Genomic DNA, 18,739 nt, shown 5'->3' on the forward strand with positions numbered 1-18,739 from the left:
GTTCTTATTTAAGGGTTTCTTAAGACATGTTGAGACTTGAGCTCTTCCAACAGAATGAATGTGTTCTTTACAGGACTGAAAAAGGTGTGGGGCTTTGAACTTGAAGAGTCTGATGGATATCTATATTCTCAGGGCAGATGCAGGCAAAATGCTTGTTTCTGGCGCCCAGAGCTGCAGGTCGGTGGAAAGAAGAGCAGAAATGGTACTTTCTTGGAGGTACCAGCTGTCCCTGGGTGAGGGCCCACAGTGAGGACTTTGGGTAGTGGCTGGTGCCCCCTCTCCCTGTACATGCAGGGTGGTGATTCTCTGCTCCTCGGCTTTTGCCCCAGGTCACTTATCTTCCTTTTTAGTTCAATGTGTGGGTATTTCAGGTGCTAGAAAACTATCCTATGGTTCATGGGCATTACCAATCCAAATTTCTGTGTTCTGGGCCCTTTTCTTTTCTTCTTTTTTTTTTTTTTTTAAGATTTTATTTATTTATCCAAGAGATAGAGAGAGAGAGGTCATGAGCAGGGGGAAGGGGCAGAGGGAGAAGCAGGCTCGCTGTTGAGCAGGGAGTCCGATGCAGGACTGGATCCCAGGACTCTGGGATTATGACCTGAGCTGAAGGCAGGCGCTTAAGCGACTGAGCCACCCAGGCGCCCTTTTCTTTTTTCTTTTCTTTTTTTTCTCTTCTCTTCTTTTTTCCTTTCCTTTCCTTTCCTTTTTCCTTTCCTTTTCTTTTTTAATTTTAATTCCAGTATATTAACATCTAGTGTAATATTAGTTTCAGGTATACAGTATAGTGATTCAACACTTCCTTACATCACTGGTGTTCATCAAGATAAGTGACCTCTTAATCCCCGTCACCTATCACACCTCCACACCCCCGCCCCCTCCCGTCTGGTGGTTCTCTTTAGTGAAGCGCTTGTTTCTTGGTTTGTCTCTTTTTTTCTTTGCTCCTTTGAAATGCCACTGATGAGTGAAATCCACACACTTTGCAGACCCTCCTTCAAGAGACACAGAGCACGGGGGTGCCTTCTCTATGAACGCTCTGAGTCACCGACATGACTTCCATTTTGTTTGTAGGCAGGTGGAAAATGCATTCTATTAATGAGTCTTCTTGGACTTTATTAAAATGGATACCACTTTCCCCTTTAATAGGAACAGAAAATGGCCCTAAATTTGATCCGTTCTCATGAGGAAGATAGTATCAGGCTTGGAAAGGAAACAAACATGTATTTTTTCCTTATCACAGCATTCCCATTTTGATCCTGAAGACTTCTTGGGGTCGTAGTCTTCCTTCCCTCCCCTCCGCCGCTGCATTTAGTGTGATGTGGTTTTTCTCCCTTGGAAAAGGAGTCGTTGGCCTGTCATCTCGTGTGGTCTGTGGGGCTCCAGGGCATCCTCCAAGTCCCTAAAGAGGTTGAGTTGAACAACTCTGCAGTGGGTGAGAAAATACTCGGCCATTCACAGGATGCGGTTTTGCACTAACCGGCTCCTGACTAATCCCCCGGAGAAGCAGGAATAGGATGCATTTCTACCTGCTGGCAGCCGCCTCCAGCACGGTGCTCCCCTGGATTTCGCGTTATGTGGACACCAAGTCCGTGGGCTTTAATACAAGGAGCAGGGAGAAACCCACCAAAATCCCTAAAACCTTTCCGACATCTGTAATGTCCCATTTCTGCCGACCAGAATCTCATGCCAGTGATTTGCTCAACAGCCGGGTGATGACATGCTTTTTGGGTACGATATATACACTAGGCCATTAGTCCGCAAGCAGCAGTTGTCAGCTTTGTTCCCATTTAGAGTAATTTTCTCACTAATATGGCATATTCTTTGGGGATAAAATGCATTTTCCAGCCAGATATTCTCCCTAACAGTGAAGTTGGTTTAATGATCAGATTTCAGCCAAGGGAAGGTAAGCCTGCGATTACTTCAGGTCGTACACTGAAGCTACCCAAACCGAAAAGGCTTATTTTAAAACACATTCACATGAACAGGCAAAAACCTCTCCTTTCCAGATTAATGAAGCTCATTTGCGGGGAAACTTCGGCATGAATTTAAGAGCTAAGTAAGGTACTTAGAACCTGTTGGTGCAAAGCACACATAGGTACATATTTTTGAACTGTGACGATGGCTGGTGGGGTTTTAATAGGGGCAGTGATAACTGGGGGGCTCCAGAAAGGCAGGGGTCCGTAGGCCGACCCTCCCTGGAATGACAACACACGATTCCCACCCCCGCTCCACGCAGGCCTTGAATATTCGAATCAATTAAACAATTAATTCCCACCCTGCAAACTTGGATGTCAAGCTTCAGCCTGTGGCCAATTTCTTTGGTTGAATTATAACTCCCCTGAAAAGCAGCAGTTCCTAATGGAAAAGCTGACGGAGTCGTAAGTGCAAGTGGTGAGTGAAGCTGCTATAATTAACTCTGCTCTGGATCCCCCTCCCCCATTAATATTTGAAAGATTTTTAATTAAAATAATTACACGAATTTATGAAAAATACTCAAGCACCTGAAGTATTTCTACGGCGCCCCCTGGTCTCAGTGGTGCTCCTTCCTGGTGTCACTTGGCTGTGGATTTCCATCCCTTGATCACCCTGGGCCCAGCTGGGGGTGGGGGGGGGGGAGGGGGGATTTAGTTCCGAAGCCGAGAACTTCTCCTCCCTTTTACCTTTGTGATCTCCGTCTGAGGAGCAGCATGTCCACAACCAGCCTTCTTGGCTTGTCAACACTGATTATTGTTCTTTTTTTCCTCTCTTGCTTTTGTTCCTCTTTTCCGTTTACTCCCCACTCTTGATTATGCTCCTGCAATGATACTGATACTCAGGAGACTTTTCTCCCTTCTTCGCTTTGTGTACAGAACCGCTAAGACCCTATAGTGAGCGGGTGTGGGGGTATGGGGGGTGGGGTCAGCAAACTTTCTCTGCGAAGGGCCAGATGGGGACTATTTCAAGCTTTTCGGGTCCCCTGGCCTCTGTGGCCCCTCAACTCTTCACACAAGCAGACGTGGACCATACATAAATGCGTAAGCGTGGCCGTGTCCCAATAAAACTTTATTTGTGGACAGGAAAACTTGAATTTCGTGTCATTTTTAACATGTCACAAAACGTTCTGCTTTTAATTTTTTCCCAGCCATTTATTTACACTTGTAAAAACTATTCTTACCTAATGAGCCATTACGAAGCAAGCAGCAGGCAGGGGTTTGGCCCTCGGGGCATAGTGTGCCCATCCGTGGTGGCTTTTCATCTGGGCTCAGACTGCTTGGCTCCTCTGGCTGTTGCAGGGTCCTAGCTGTGTGTCTGTGGGCCGGTGGTTAGCCCTCCCTGTGCCTCAGCCTGTCTGTATGAGGGGGACAGTGATGGTTCTCTCCTTGGAGTCTGGTTGTGATGATTCAGTGTAATGGTAGCAACCATACTGCTCACCCAGGGACAGCTCATCTTGGCTCTGGCATTAATTTGCTGTGTGATCTTGAACAAATGACCAGACTTTTCTAGACCTCGGATCCCTCATTTATTACAACAAACAAAACCCCAAAACACCGGGGCTTGGACTAGAACATCCAGGGGCCGGGTCTGGCCCCAGGGGACCTGATCCCCCCTGGGGTGAGTACTGCATTTATTGGCATCAGGATGGTGGCCCCTGGTGGGCTTTGCTTCTTGGGGGGTTCAGATTCTGCAACTGTTGAGCGAACATGCCCTAAACCAGGACAGTCATCTCTTGGGCGCTCCTTGGGAGAAAGGACTGGGCCCTTTTGTTTTTGTGCCTGGCCCCAGTGTTGAGCATTTCCAGGTATTCTGATGGCTCTTACTGTCCTCATCAGTCCCCGTGCTGTAAACCATGAAATCCACTGGGAGAGGCTGAGACTGACCCCAGATCACTCAGGAGTTTGAACTAAGGTTGTCCTGACTCCAGAGGCCAAACTTGAGCCATTCTCCTTATGATTGTTGCCATGTCTATATATCACCTATATTGCTGCTGTCTACTTAATATTTTAAAAATAGTCTCACTCTTTGTACTTAGGCTCCTTCTAAAAATTTTCTTTAGAACCAAATTGATTTTGTAGTAGAGCTATGATGTGCTATTTATATTTTAGCTAATTAACATTTTTAAAAAAGTAAATGAGTGTGTAATGTGGGCCATTGAAAATCATCTTAAGGGGGGTTGGTTATCTTAAGGGTGTCTGCTCTTCAGAAAACATTGCATTAGGCTCTGTGCTCCCAGCTAAATGTGGCCAGAGCCTTGGCATCTGGCCAGTCCTTCGGATGGCTCAGCCCTTCCTATGGCCTTGGCAGCCATTTCCAACTCCTGTTGGGCCCCACGTCCAGACTAGCACTTGTCTTCCTCCCACCTCCTCCCCAGCTTGCTGCAGAGCCACCTTTTGCAGCTGCCAGGCACACCAGGTCCCTGGTCACCAGACTGCACTTGCCATCCTTCCTGCCCTCTTGGCCCCCACCCCCACACGGGGATGTTCTTGACTTCTTCTTCTTCTTCTTTTTTGATATTCTTGACTTCTGAGTGCCTTGGGAAATGGCCATTTTTGGTCCCATCTGCTCTACAGCTTAGTGCCGTGGAAGGAATTCCGGCCTCCCTGAGACCTGAATTCTGATCCCAACTGGGCCTCTTGCCAGCTACGTGGTCTCACTCAGAAAGCCGGACTCCCTTTAGGCCTCAGTCTGCTTACCTGTAAGATGGGGGTATTAGTAATTTTTTCAGGGATCTCATGAGGATGTACAAGAGGAAGGTCTTGAATGCGCTAAGTAAGAAGAAATACTGTGTCTCTGTAAAGAGCAGAGGCTGTGGAGGCTGACCTGCGATCCAGCCCCACTCCCCGTCACGGCCACTGCCTCCTGGCGACGGAACCGGCTGAGCTAGAATGTTGATGATGGCCTGTCAGTGGAATTACAGATTCCCGGCACCACCTCTGTCTGCTTCCTTCCCCCCATGGCATTTCTTTGTCTAAATATGGCTCTCCTCTGGACACATCCAGAAGTAAGAGTCTTCTCCAGGAACCCGGGAGATATCCGAGCAACCAAGTTGAGCCGCTGTGGCTGCCGGCCCCAGCCCCGTGCTACCATTGACTTGTACTTGAATCCATCTCCTGTTGATTTTATGAGAACTTCCCCTGAAAATCCCCATGTTCAAAGACGACATTGGGGAACCATGGAGCAGGCTCATCATTTGAATAATCAGCCATTTAGTGACATGTCTAGCCTAGTTTAATGACTGAATCAGTGAAAGTATGACCCCGAGTGCCGGTTAACTTTTAAAATAGCTGTGCCCACTGCGTGACACAGCCAACAGGAAGCCATTAAGGCGTGAGCAATTACCACTTCCATCCATCGGCAAAGTCCCTATTTTATTTTAATCTGCGTAAGTGCATTTTCTGCACGAGGTTAAAATAGAAATCCCTTCTCCTGAACAAGACTGGTTTTCTGGCTGACTTGAGAGCACAATTTACAACTGATTTAATTTGTTCTTCACAAACATTCCTAATGACATTACCCCGGTGCATATACAGACTGCCTCCTCTTATTCCATTAACTCCCAAATCGGGTTTAAAGACCATATTGATGCTAGATGTTATTATGGGTGATTATCAAAACAACAGACAACTCGGCAAAGTGTTTACTAACTGGTTTATATATAATTTCTGTAATAACGACAACAGATGGTAATGCTACAAACACTAAATCACGCTTTTCGCGGCTGAAACAAATTGGCAGCCTGCGGTACAGAAATGGTGTACGTAGCTGTATACAGATGCTTCGCTCATCAGCTATGGTGTTCATCTTATTAGGAAATGGGTCTGTTACCGCTATTACAGGTAATCTTTCCATTTACAATTACAAAATGTATATTTTCAATGAAAATGGTTTTCAGCAGCCAAGCTGCCTGAAGGATATTTCCCCTCTAATTACCGGCCCTGTGAATGTGTGCCCCTGGCCAAGCCACGCACGGGGGTGTTTGTCCTAGTTAATGGTGGCGGCTGCATTTCACTTGTGCCAAGAGGAGTCTCCTCTCAAAGACCCTCCACCTCTCGTTGGAAAGGCCACAATGCAGCCCTAGGAGGCGGGTCCCTCAGTGCTTTAGAAGCAGTGTGTGAAGAGGGTGAAAAGCAGCGGAGCACGGAGGGGGCCCTTCCTGGTGCTAGCGGATGTGGCCTGCGAGGCTCCAGTCTCCTGAGAGCGTGAGTTTCAGATGTGGGAGAGACCACGGCATTGATCAGCCCTGCCTGCGCGGTTTAAATATGGGAAGTGGGGGGCGCCCGGGTGGCTCAGTTGGTTGAGCAGCCAACTCTGGATTTCGGCTCAGGTCATGATCTCAGGGTGGTGGGATTGAGCCCCGCCTTGGGCTCTGCGCTCTGCACGGAGTCTACTTGTCCCTCTCCCCCCGCCCCTGCACCCTTCCTCAAACACATGAAAAAAATTAAAAAGATGGGAAGCTGATGTCCAGAAGGCCCAAGGAGGAAGGGACTTGCCCAGGTCGTGGAGTGGCGGGGCTACGACACTTAGGAAGGCCCCGATTGGGAGCACAATATTTCTTCTGCTCCAAGTGGGAGCCCTGTGCCATGCCAGACGTCATCGGTGCTCCCCAGCACACCGAATGCTAAGAAAGACAGTGGTCAGAGTCTTAGCAGCCCTCACTGAATTCCGCAGACAACCAGGGCAAATGAGCACGGCTGTCTCCCAGGACAAGTGAAGACACCAGGGGACAGCAGGGTGAAGTCACTTGTCGTGATCCTGTGAAGCTGCAGGATTAAGATTTGAATCCAGAGTCTGGGCTTAATCACTGAGCATGACTGCCTTTCCATAGCAGGGGCCTGGGTGCCTGTGGTCTCTTAGGGGAAACCAAGGAAACAACCCTGAGGGGAACAAGGGGCCAAAAGGCAGGTGTTGTGGGCAGTTCCAACCTTGTGGGGCGCCCAGCCTTAAGTTCCTTGACCTTTCACATTTCCCGTCAAGGTGTCAGCTGCTTCCTCCCCCAGCCAGCTGAGAGCCAGAGCCCCACAGCTGGCGGGAGAAGCGGGCTGTGGATGCTAAGGAGCTGGAATGAGGGTTGGACTCTGGGCCCACTTGCCCGCCTACGGGCTCAGCTGCTTACCAACCGTGACACTCAGGGGGCTCCCTCACCTTCACCTTCGGCAGCCTCATCTGCAGAGGGAGGCTGACCACAGTGCCCACGTCCTAACCACAGCGCAGGTGGAGGCGGGGGCTTCTCTGTGCCTCAGATCACAGATGTCATGGAGCGGGGACAGATGAAGTGGAGGCCCAGAGTGGAGGTGGCCGGCACCAGCTGTGGTGTAAGTGCTTCCTGGCTCGGCTCACGCCCAGTGCTCTGGAGACACCGCTGGGCCCCCACGGAGTTGGCCCTGACGACTGACCCCGGACAGGACCCGGCCACGCTCTGGTGAGAAGCCAATCACGCGCTTCCCAATGACCACTTTGTGAAGAGACAAAGAATCGTTTCCTCCCTGTAATTTTCTGCATGGAGCTCTCTCTACTGTCCCCCCGGCCACTTCCCTCTGACCTCGGAGGCGGCCCCGCACCCCGGCCACATGGCCCTGTCTCTTCCCCTGCACAATGAGCCGCTGTTCTGGAGCTTGTCACCAAAGAGTGGTGCCTGTCCTTCGTGGTCTGGAAGGAAGCACCTGGTCTGGGTGAATTTTCGGAAGGACCCCCGCCTGGGCCTGGGGCCTCACCAGCAAGGCTGCGCGGGCCTCCACCCGGGCCAAGCGTTTGCCGGGAAAAGCATGAACTCACAGCGTGGGCCCTGCAGGCCTTCTCTCTTCTACCCTACAATTGCTCCTTGGCCTTGGGAGGGCCGTGTGGCCGGTGGAAGAAGCCCTTGGGAACCAAATTTGAGTTTAAAGCCCAGCTTGTGGCTTATTTGACCAATAACAAGTAAACTTTTCCTCTTTGAGTCTCAGTCTTATCTTTAAAGTGGGGATAATAGAACCTCCGTGGGACCACTCAGCACGAAATGGGCTCTCACAAAATGGAAGCTTTTATTAGCCATCTCTATGACCTCTATGAGATTTGTGGGATTATTAGACATTTGACATTCTTTCCAGAATCCACACCAGTGGGAAGGTTGGCTGTGCTTCTGGTATCTCTGTGCCTTCTCCAATGGCTAGAATCTGGGAAACCTGTCCTTGGCCACTTCCAAACCAAACTCATAATCACAGGCTGATTTTAACCCATTAACCTATTCCAAAGGAGGACCTCTTTGTAGTTAACATAATACACTGATTGGGTATGTGAAAATAATATCGGGATTACATGATATGAAAGAAAATATTTGAGGGGCAGTCGGTTGAGCATCTGACTTCAGCTCAGGTCACGATCTTGGGGTCCTGGGATCAAGGCCTGCCTCCATCTCTGTGCTCAGCGGGGAGTTTGCTTGTCCCTCTCCCTCTGCCCCTCCTCCATGCTTGTGCACACGCATCTGCTGCCTCTCAACTAAATAAAATCTTAAAAAAAAAATATTTGAGTTCTAGTGAATGAAATTTAGTCTTTTAGGACAATATTTTCTTTCAATGGGAAATTTCATCTGATGAAATATCGAGAGAGTAGAGAGAACACTGGAATTTGCAAAACAAAAACAAAAACAAAACAAAAAACAGGCCTGATAAAAAGTCCTTGCTCTACATTATGGTAGTCAGGGGATCTTAGGCCTCAGTTTCCCCATCTCTAAAATGGGGGCAGGATGGGGTTTGAACTATTCCACGCCTAAGGATCTCACAGCTCTGACGTTTCCCTGGTCTGCAACTGTTGGAAGTCTAGTAAGCAGAAAGAATTCTAGAAGCTGCCCTGGGGGACCCCCCTGGCTGAGCAAGAACCAGGTCTCTGCAACCTTTCCGGGCTATGGAAGCCAGCTCAGAACCACCTTAAACACACGGTGCGAGAGGCCTGCCCCTCTCCCCCACTGTCTGCATCACGGTGCTGGCATAATTAACAGACAGGTTGCAAAGTGTATCTAGCATATCTAGCAGGTTTTAAAAAATGCCTCCCAAAGATTATAAAAGACTTTAATTAGAATTTCACAAAGGTAGAGTCTGAGGATTTGCTAATTGCCATTCCAGATTTTTTTTTCCAGGGTTCAGGGCAGCTTCAGAGATAGGAAAGAGCGAACAGTGTTTTAAGGCCACAGGACAATGTGACAACAGTGATAGATATGCTAATTTCTTCATTCACTCCACTTCACTTCTTTTATTCCTTCCAATTAAAGCAAATGCTACTGAAACTGTAATTAAGCTGGGGCTGGGCCCTGATTGCCTGCTGTTTTAATGAAACCCTATTGATTTTTCTTTTCTTTCTAATGGCCACACATGATGCTCGGTGGTCAAGCACGTGCCCTGCTACAATGCCCCCCAGCAGAACTGAATTTTGGCCTGGGAAAATGGCGGCCCGATGGAGAAGCTACTAGACGTGGCGGCAGTGGGGTGGAAGGCTCTCCCTGGTGAGGCCACGCTGTGTTGAAAACCCCCTCTATGATCATCCAGAAGAAATGAAATGCCTTGGGGAGGAATTCAGACGCCCTTTTATTCTAGTGCTGTTTCCATAAGGAGCAGCGTGGTAGTTAAACTCTAGTGGCTTACCTAAGCTGGATGTTAAAATCTGGGCAATTTGGAGCCCTGGAAATAGACGTTCTTGACAGATGTTCACAAACCAGAGGGCCGTTTTGGAGACGAAGTATCAGAAGAACATTTTGCTACTCTTTGGCATTAATTTGAGAATGAAGTTGTTTTTTTTTTTAAATGAAGCATCTCTCTGAAATTATTCTCCCACATACACCCCTACCCTGCCGTGAATATGGAGATTTAATGCCAATAAAATGAGGGGGAAGAGTATTGGCAATGGGGCATTTCAGTAGCTCAACAGATATTTAAGGTGCAAATTAATATTCTGATCTGAAAGTAGGGTTTTGGGTTTTGTGGGTGGTTTTCTGTATCTAGCAGTAGGGTTCCCTCTGTGGGACCTGGAAGGAAGCATGAATCCTCCAGAACCCTAAGGGGTCTGAGCAGAATTGTTGCTCAGCCTCCCTGGCCCTTATCAGAACCTCGGGGCTGCCATTCCCGGTTGGGGAATAGGAGGGACGGGAGACGGGACACCCATCCCAACAAACTGCATCTTCTCTTCCTCATTCTTCTCATGCTCCTTCTCTCCCTCTCCCCTGCCAAATTCTCATGGGTCTGTGAACTTCTTCCCATACTGGGGCGATTGGATGACATTCTTAGAATCTGAGTGGACACACTCTTGCTGTTGTGATAAAAACCTGCTGGAGAGGAGCGTCTGGGGGGCTCAGTCGGTAAGCGTCTGACTCTTGATTTCGGCTCAGGTTACGATCTCAGGATCGTTAGATCAAGCCCCTCATCCAGCTCTGCGCTCAGCGGGGAGTCTGCTTGAGATTCTCTCTCTCCCTCTCCCTCTGATGCCCTCCCCCCCCTTAAAAAAACCCAACACCTGCTGGATCACGAGACTTACACTCTCCCCAGCCTCGCCAAAACACTAGGGGTGGCATTATCATTATCAGCTCGGCATCCCTCCAATTCATCCACTGCCTCCCCTGTTGTACTTCATTGGATAGAAGAGGGGACCAGCCAAAGGGGATCAGGGCAATTACTAAAGTTATGTAGCCGAAGCTTGGAACGTGGGTCCAAAGCAGATTGCTCTCCAGGGAGGAAGAACAAGGATGAACCATGTCAGGATAATGTTGGTTCAAGTCTTGCCTTCATCATGGACCTGGGATACTGACTTGGCCCCGCCCCTTGTCCCTTGCAAGGCAGCCCATCTCTCCTCTCCCTGAGTAAGATGTCAACTCCCTGAGGGTAGGGTGGAGGGCAGGGTTTGTCCCCTTCAGCATGGCTGACATTTCCGGCCGGATGGTTCTTTGTCGTGGTGGCGGTAGGGGCCAGGGGCCAGGGGCTGTGCCACCGTGTACTCACTGTAGGATGTTTAGCGGCACCCCTGGCCTCAACCCACTGCGCGCCCGGGGAACCTCCGCAGCTGTGACAACCAAACATGTCCCCAGACATTGCAGGTGTCCTCTGGGGGAGAAAATGGCTCTTGCTTGAAAATCACTGGTCTGGGCATTTGTGTTTTGTTTGCTTGAAACATAGTATCAGTTTAAAATCTACACACCAAATGCTTTGTTTTGGTCTAATGGTTTATGTCATTGTTTATGATTATGTAACGATATTCTTGTTTTGAATAAAAATGAAAAGTCAGAATTCAGATTGAAAGACTAGACAAGAAGACCATATCGATATATATATATATTTTTTAAGACCCTAGAACCTTCTCCAAGGAAATTTTCAAGGAAGAGCATGGGCTGGGAGTCAGAAGACCCGCATGTGGTCTCAGTCTGCTCCTTGCTGGCTGGTATGTGGGCAAGTCCCAAGTTCCCCGAGCCATGAGTTTTCGTCATTAATGTGAGCAGGATGTTGTAGTGATTCATCTCCGAGGGTCCTGGTAGGATTGACATTCTTAATAATTGAACAGAAGCATAACGAGTAATACAAGTGCGGAATCAGGGAATTTCCAGTTATGGGCAAAATTCATGTCATCTGAGCAAGGCAAGGAGACAGAGAGAGAGAATAAGGGAGAGAACTGATGCGAGAAGCTGGCACCCAAAATTCACAAGAAATTGTGAATATTCCCTCAATAATCTGGCTTCAAATCATCCAGAGGTTTCCATGCAGACTCTTGGATGCCCATGTCTTTGTCTAAGGAAAGTCATATGGAAGATTGGATTCCTTTTACAGAGATTTGCTTTACCTTTATGTCAGGATGGTTAGAAAAAAAAAAAAAAGTGTTGCCTTGTGGCCGAGGACTGCTTGCATCCCTGCTGACACCGCTCACGGTCGGGGAGAAGTCTGTTCTGAGACGTTGCAGGATTCTAGAAGTAAGGAAGCAGATGGCACTTGCAGGGAGACTGCCAGAGCCAACCTCCTCAGAGAAGAGAGAGAGAAAATTTAGAATTGTTTGAAGAGCAAGGGTAAACTCTCTTAAAGCTGCTCTTCTTCCCAGGGCAGACCCACCCAAAGCAGAGCACTGACAGCTTCTTCTCCACTCCGAATGGACCAGTGGAAGAGAATGGCTTCTATTTGGGAAGGACCCGGCTTCCCGTGTGGGCAACAAAAAAAAGCCCTCCCTCCCCACTTCTTTGCCTTCAATTTATCTTTGAGGACTCACATCTATAGGGACAAGCCGTTTTTGAAACCCCGCAGAACCAATGACCTTCTTTTTACAGATAAAGAGGAAAGAAAGCCAGATTTTTTTTTAATTGGTTTTTTAGAAATTTTAAAAAATTGGTTTTTAAAAAATGACAGAGATGAAAGACCCCTTTTCTTGGTGTTACCTCTGACATCTTGCTTGTTTAGGACCGGAGAGAGGAAAAAACGGACCCCAGGAATGGAGCTGCAGGGACCCTGGAAAAAGGGGACACTATCACGCCACTGCCGAGTTCTGTCAACTGTCAAGTTAATTAGAACGAAATTAAAAACACATTTGCCAAGATGTTCCGCAGCCAAACCAGTTAAATAGAGATTTTAACAAAATTGAAAGCATATTATACTGAGATTTGTGGATCCTGGCCCGGTGAGTGAGTGCTGAAAGTGTGATAAAATAACAAAATTGCTGCCTAATAATCTATAGAATAATATTGTCAACTAATGGATTATAATAAAATAAAAGCTGTTATTAGGGTAAAACATTATAACAAAAATCCAACTTTATTTGCAGCACCTCCCCCTTAATGGTTGTGAGCATTTTGAAAGGTAATTTAAACAAGTACATTGTATCCTTATTGAAACTGCTTCATCTCGCTGGCTGCTGAAAATGGCTTTAACCATCTCTCTGAACAAAAGCACCCCTAATAAGACAACAAAAAGCCCAAAGCAATGGCCCAGCAGCGTTGCGCTCTGGCAAGGAGGAGCGGAGCCTCTAAACCAGCAGCTTTCTCCTTGCATGTAATTAGATGAATTAAAAGGACAAAGTGGTTAATGTAACTGTTGTCCGGGAGGGGGCCTAGCCCTTTCCATCCCATCCATTTCAGACAAGAGCCTGTGGCTTTTGCTTCAGCAATGAGGAGAAGAATGTTGGCGGTAGGGAAATTAACAAGCTTAATCTACGAGGAATCTGCTCTGAGTCACGGTCCGCATGTATCTCGAGCAACGAAAGGCTACTCATTCCTGCCTCCCTTTTATATGCCTAATAAAACTTACAATAAATTAACTGCATTTTAGTTTGCAGCCAGGCTCTGTTAATCAGGCACGAGGCGCCAGGTAGTCAAGTTACAAGGAGCCTTCAACTGGTGCATTTCAGTTATGCGGTAAGGAGGGTGGGAGCTCCTCTAATTAGCCTTCCTTCCGGTGTTGATGGGTCATCACTCCGGTCTCATGTTTTTTAGTCACGGGGTGGTGAGAAGGGAGGTCTACCTTATCCATCCAGGTCACTCGACTGAGGGGAGGTGGGACGCGTTCTTGGGAGAAAATCTTTCTTAGACAAATTGATTCTCCATTTATAGTTCTCCATAGAATGATCCACAGAATGGATCCCATGAAGTTTCCTTGATCACTGTACACATTGTTTTTTTTCCATGAGCTACTCCAGTTCTTCACACTCACCTATCGGGAATGCTACCATCAGGGGAATATCTCATAGTAAAAAGCAAAACGAATTCTCGTTCGGGCCTTTGGTTTCATTCTCTGTAGACCTGGGAAACCGATCCAGTTGGGTCCAGTGCCGGAGAGGCTGCAGACCCGTGAGAGGCTTTACTCCATTGCTATCTGCCATTTTGTACTCTTGGCCTAGCACTGACTCAGAACAGCAACTTGGAGCCTTCCTTGACCTATTGGCAAATTATGATTTTGTTTTATTATAAAAAATAGAAAGGGGAAAATTAAATTCATTAGCTCCAATTACTAAATGATTCATCTGGCTGGTTAATGAAGCTGCACATTATGCTAACAAGATAAAGGCAAAGAATAACATGTGGGATCAGTGGCTACAGGCAAGCTGTGCTCTGCTCCGTTGGAAACGCACAGCTGAGGAGTCTGTACCTTGAGATGGATGACATGACCTGGGGTTGCTGGCAGGGGAGGCTGAAGGGGAGAGACAGGAAGAAGGGGTGCTCTGTCTGCCTCTCCGGGAGATCTGAGGAGGCTGAGTCAGGGCTGACAACACTCTGGTGGTACTGGTGGGGGGGATCCTTCTCTTGCTTTCTGGGTGGGGAAGGCTAATGGAGACTTCACTGGAAGCCCCACGCTGCTAACAGAAATGGTGCCAGGCCATCCCAGGGAGGGTTGGGCTCAAGGCTCAAGGCCCCTTGAGGCTCTGGAGCTTCAATAACCTCCAGGTTGGGGATATAGGGTCAGTAGGAACAGAGAGACTGTGGAGAGAGTCCATGTTCTCTGTTCTCAGCCATTTCCTGGGCCATAGTTGAGCTTGGGCTCACAGCGGAGGTGAGGCTGGATCCTTGGAGCCAAACCGTATGGATTTCAATCCTGGTTCCTCTCAGCCTCAGCTCTGGGACCTCAGGCAGGCTTTTCCTCATCTGTAAAATGGACAGAACCATAGCACAAACCTTGTAGATTTAAGTATTAGTTTTTTGTTTTTTTTTTTTAAGGTAAGTATTGTTAGTAGTAGTTGTGGTCCTATGGCTGTCATCGCTCCCACCCCCCCCACCATGGGCCACTACTGCACCCCATACTTCCCCTCACCTTTGTCCTGATCACATCCATTGTTCATGTTTCTAGATGAGGGGGCCTCAGGCCACCCAGGGAGGCCTCAGAATACTGCTTATGGAAAAGGATTGCCAGATTTTTCCATTCACTTCCCCTGAGCAAACACATACATGGGTCACTGTTGAAGCTGTTGACTCCAGCAGGCCTGTCCTCTCACCGGACTTCACTATCTCCACTTTGCTTCTTGGAATTCTAGCTCCTACTCTCTGATTTCCCTGGGCACTCATCCCTAACTGGCTGCCAGAAGCAGGTGGGCCTCCAGCTGCTTTGCAAATGGCCATCAGATGACTCTGTCATTATTCCCACCGCTTGAACGGAGTCAATCTGATCCCCATTCTGTAAAAAACATTCATCAAATAGCAAGAATAACCCAATTTTCAAGGCAACCTATTTCTATGCTGCACAGCAAAAGAAACCCGGGATTTTGAGTTTGAATCCCAGCCCTCCTACGAGTTGTGTAACTTTGGCCAAATCCCTTCACCTCTTGGGGATTGGTGACAATAATGCGCCTTGCGGATGGTGGGGGAGGTTGTGAGTGAGGCTCTTTGGAAAGGGCGGAGCGTTCGATCACATGTCCACGTGTGCATGGGAGTCCTCTTCCTGGCCGTCTGCAGTGGTGGGAAAGTGGAGCATCTGTGCCGCCCATCAAGTTCCTGCTTCCGAGGAGCTGGGCTGGGTAACTGGGCCAGTAGGTTGAAGTGCATGTTGCCTGTTGGCACCATCACTTTGATGCTTCCTGCACCCGGCGTTTCTAGCCCGTTGCCTGGGCAGAGGAGTGATGCCCAGTGCAGCGTGCCTAGAGGTTCATCTTCTGCCCTTCACCCACGTAGATGTGTCATTGTCTCCTCCCCTCTCTGCAGATTAGCACCTGTATTACGGCTGTTGTCATCAGAATTGTCCTCATCTTGGTCATAATCATCTCAGCCTTTATCAGCCAGCTCCTGGTTTAAATAAAAAAAAGGCATCTTAACACTGGGAAGAGTGTGAGTCAGAGACACTCTGAGATAATTTGAGGTTTGCCCATCCTTTCCACCACCATCACTCTTGCTTACGACCCGGGCTCCAGGCGTTGCAAGACCAGGATGGTAATCCGGAGTCATAGTTTGTCCGGAGGCTGGGAAGCTCTGGACAAGTCTGAATGTTGCTAATAGTTGTGGCAATCTGGCTTCTGTGGGCATCAAATGTGTTTTTTCCAAAAGATTATAACTTTGCAAAATTATGTTAAACCAATGAGCAATGTGAATGGGCTTAGGGCCTCTTGTAAATGGTCTTTTCCTCAATATAATTTGATAGCAACATGTGCTTTGTCGGGTGGAAGCCTTTGTGTTACAGTGTCCCAGAAAGTCCATGGAAAAGGAAAGGAATGTGTGAACATTCAATTTTTTAAAAAGTAAAAATATTAAAAAGAAGCAGGAATAATATGTTGCTTTGGAGTTTGGGGTTTCGCTCTGGTTGTTTTTACTATTGTCTTCTTTTCTTTTCTTTTCTTTTCTTTTCTTTTCTTTTCTTTCTTTCTTTCTTTCTTTTTTTCTTCCTTTCTTTCTTTGTCTCTCTCTCTCTCTCTTTCCTTGATAACAACTGTGTCTAGTGTGGAGGATGGAGATGGGGCTGCCGCGGAAGCCTCGTGGGTGTTGGGAGAGGATATGGATGAGGACACCAGGGACAGTGCTTTTGTACATGCAGCTTCAGATGGATCTTGGTGACAGCTGGACAGGGCTGTCCACAGCTTGGGCACTCAGGCCAGACACAGAGCCTGGGAAGTCTACCGTAGTACACGAGTCAAGAAGAGCTTCGGGGACAAAGTGGGCAGTGGGTATGGGGCAGGGAGACAGGCAAGGGCAAGGCTGACTGGTCGGTGAGTCCCTGAGTGCAGAGGCTAGAGCACGAGTGAGTGAGACCTTGACCTCCTTGTGGTATGTCTACGAGCCTCAGCTTGCAGGTGTCTGACAAGGCCCTGGTGCCAGAATGGGGAGCCCAGGGACCATGGGAGGCCCTGATTCTGGGATACAGGAGAACATGCTGCATTCTTCTGCTTCCTGGCCGGAAAACAGGTCACCAAACCTTTCATCTCAGAGCCTGAGAGGGGAGGGGCAGGGGAGACCTCAGGCTCCAGACTAGTGCAGCCACGTAGCATAAAGCTAAAATCAGGACTGGTGGAGGGAGCCATCTTCAAATATGAACTTGGTGAATTTAACGTTCACAGATTTCAAAAACAGAGTAGAAGTGGCCATTTCTGATGGGAGGCCCTGCTGATGTGATGCATTAGGAGCAGGACGAGTCAGGAAGGCTCCGATTGCTCCATTCCACGGAGAAATGGCTCCTAACTTGGCTCCCAGTTAGAAAGCTCTCGAAGCTGGAAGGCTGACAGATGGAGGCGGGAGGGAGGCACAGGGAGTGAGTCAGCCATTCCCTAGGTGCTGGTGCGGCCTCCAGCTGGCTTCGTTTGGACTGATGTCATCCGTTTGTAGTTCTCGATGTTTTAAAAAAATTTGCTGTTCATCTGTGCTTAGAGATCTTTTAGCAATGTGCTTGTTGGGTTTGGAAGCATCCTCTGAGATCCTGAGTGATGCGTTTGGGGAAAGTTCTGGAAGCAGGCACTGGGTCACGGTGCCTTCCAGTTCCTCCCCCACTCACCTTCCGAAGACCCCGTTGGGCACCCAGCCGGCAACGCCCCGAAGCTGCCACAGCAGGTCACCTCTGGGCGCACCAGTCCTCCAAACTCCCTTGGCCTCACTGAATGCACCAGCTGGAAACACGAGCCACAAATATTCCAGAAGGATCTTGGGTACCAGGTGGGCACTGCTCTCTGTTCTTTAAATGCCACAGGGTAAGGAAGAAGCCACTACCCTTGGGCTTTCTGCTGCCACTGCCTGGACCACTTCATCAACTGTCAATTTATCCAGAGGCCTTTCTGATCACCTGCTCACAATGGCAGCCCTCCCTGCCCTCCCTCTTTCTTTAGTCTTCCCCAGGCTGCTATCCCCACCCGGCATCCTCTGTGTTCTCCCTGTGTACTTGTTCCCTGGCTGTCTCTTCTCACTGGAATGCATGCTCCGCGAGGGCCAGGCTCTCGGGCTGGCTCACTGCTGTCTTCCATGCTGTTGGCGTGCAGTGTATGAAACAAGCCCACCCAGCCTGGCCTGGCTGAGCCTATCTCTCAGTTTGTCTATTGTATTCATTCAGCAAATATTGAGTGTCTGCTGTGGGTGAGGCATGTGCTGGGCCCTGGGACACAGTGAGGAGCAGAAATGGAGTGGTTCCACCCCTATTTGTGGGATGCAGGGAAGCTTGCATTCCACAGGGGAGGCAGCCATTGATAAAAAAAAAAGTCACGTAACTAAATACATTTCGCACCTAATCATGAGGGCAAGGAGGAAAGGTCCCCCGGGAGTGGGTCGGGAGCCTGGCTTGGCAGGGTGGCGGACGCATCTGGGCAGGCTTCCCTGAGGAGGTGACGTTTGAGATGGGATCTGAAGGAGAAGCAGCCAACAAGGGGGTGAGCTGGTGAAGGCGGGGGCACAGGGGGAAAGCATTCCAGAGACAGCGAACAGGATGTGGGGACGTCCTGAAACAGGAAAGATGATGGTACTATTGAGGGATTAAGCAAAGGACAGCAGTTTCTTCCTACCTTCGGCTGAATCCTTGTGGAGACATCTGTTTCATTCATTCTGGGTCAAGGTTTCAAAATGACCTTGCCTTTTGCAAAACTTCCTGAACATGTTATTTGTGCCTTCCAGAATGTACTTGGCACCTTCTGGACATCCATGCCTTCCTAGGCCTGTTCTGCCCAGGAAAAGCCCTGCGGGGAGCCCCTGGTAGCCAGCCCCCGTCTGAACCCCATGTCTACACTGTCACAGTCACACCCCCAGTGCCTCTGGCAACCTCTCCAGTGACATCCCAGCTCCACTTCTTAGGGAAGTTTTCAATTAAAGCGTAATTGGGTGGGAGGCGTGAAAACAAAGTGCCAACAGTTGATACAGGGCCACCCCTTCTACCACCTGAGCGGT

At 48.6% G+C, this 18,739-nt stretch overlaps 1 long non-coding RNA gene across 1 annotated transcript in view; it reads left to right on the forward strand.

The window, feature by feature from the left end:
- LOC135364663 (uncharacterized) overlaps positions 1–12,843 on the forward strand; it is an 81,496-nt gene extending 68,653 nt beyond the window's left edge. Inside the window, exon 3 of the long non-coding RNA XR_010412105.1 lies at positions 12,369–12,843. This is a non-coding gene — a long non-coding RNA (uncharacterized LOC135364663). The remainder of the gene's footprint in view (positions 1–12,368) is intronic.
- Positions 12,844–18,739: the final 5,896 nt, after the last annotated feature.

The sequence above is a fragment of the Mirounga angustirostris genome, unplaced genomic scaffold (assembly GCF_029215605.1).
Source record: "Mirounga angustirostris isolate CCGP_5_RB_7025 unplaced genomic scaffold, mMirAng1.0.hap1 SCAF_6, whole genome shotgun sequence".
NCBI classification, from domain to species: Eukaryota; Metazoa; Chordata; class Mammalia; order Carnivora; family Phocidae; genus Mirounga; species Mirounga angustirostris.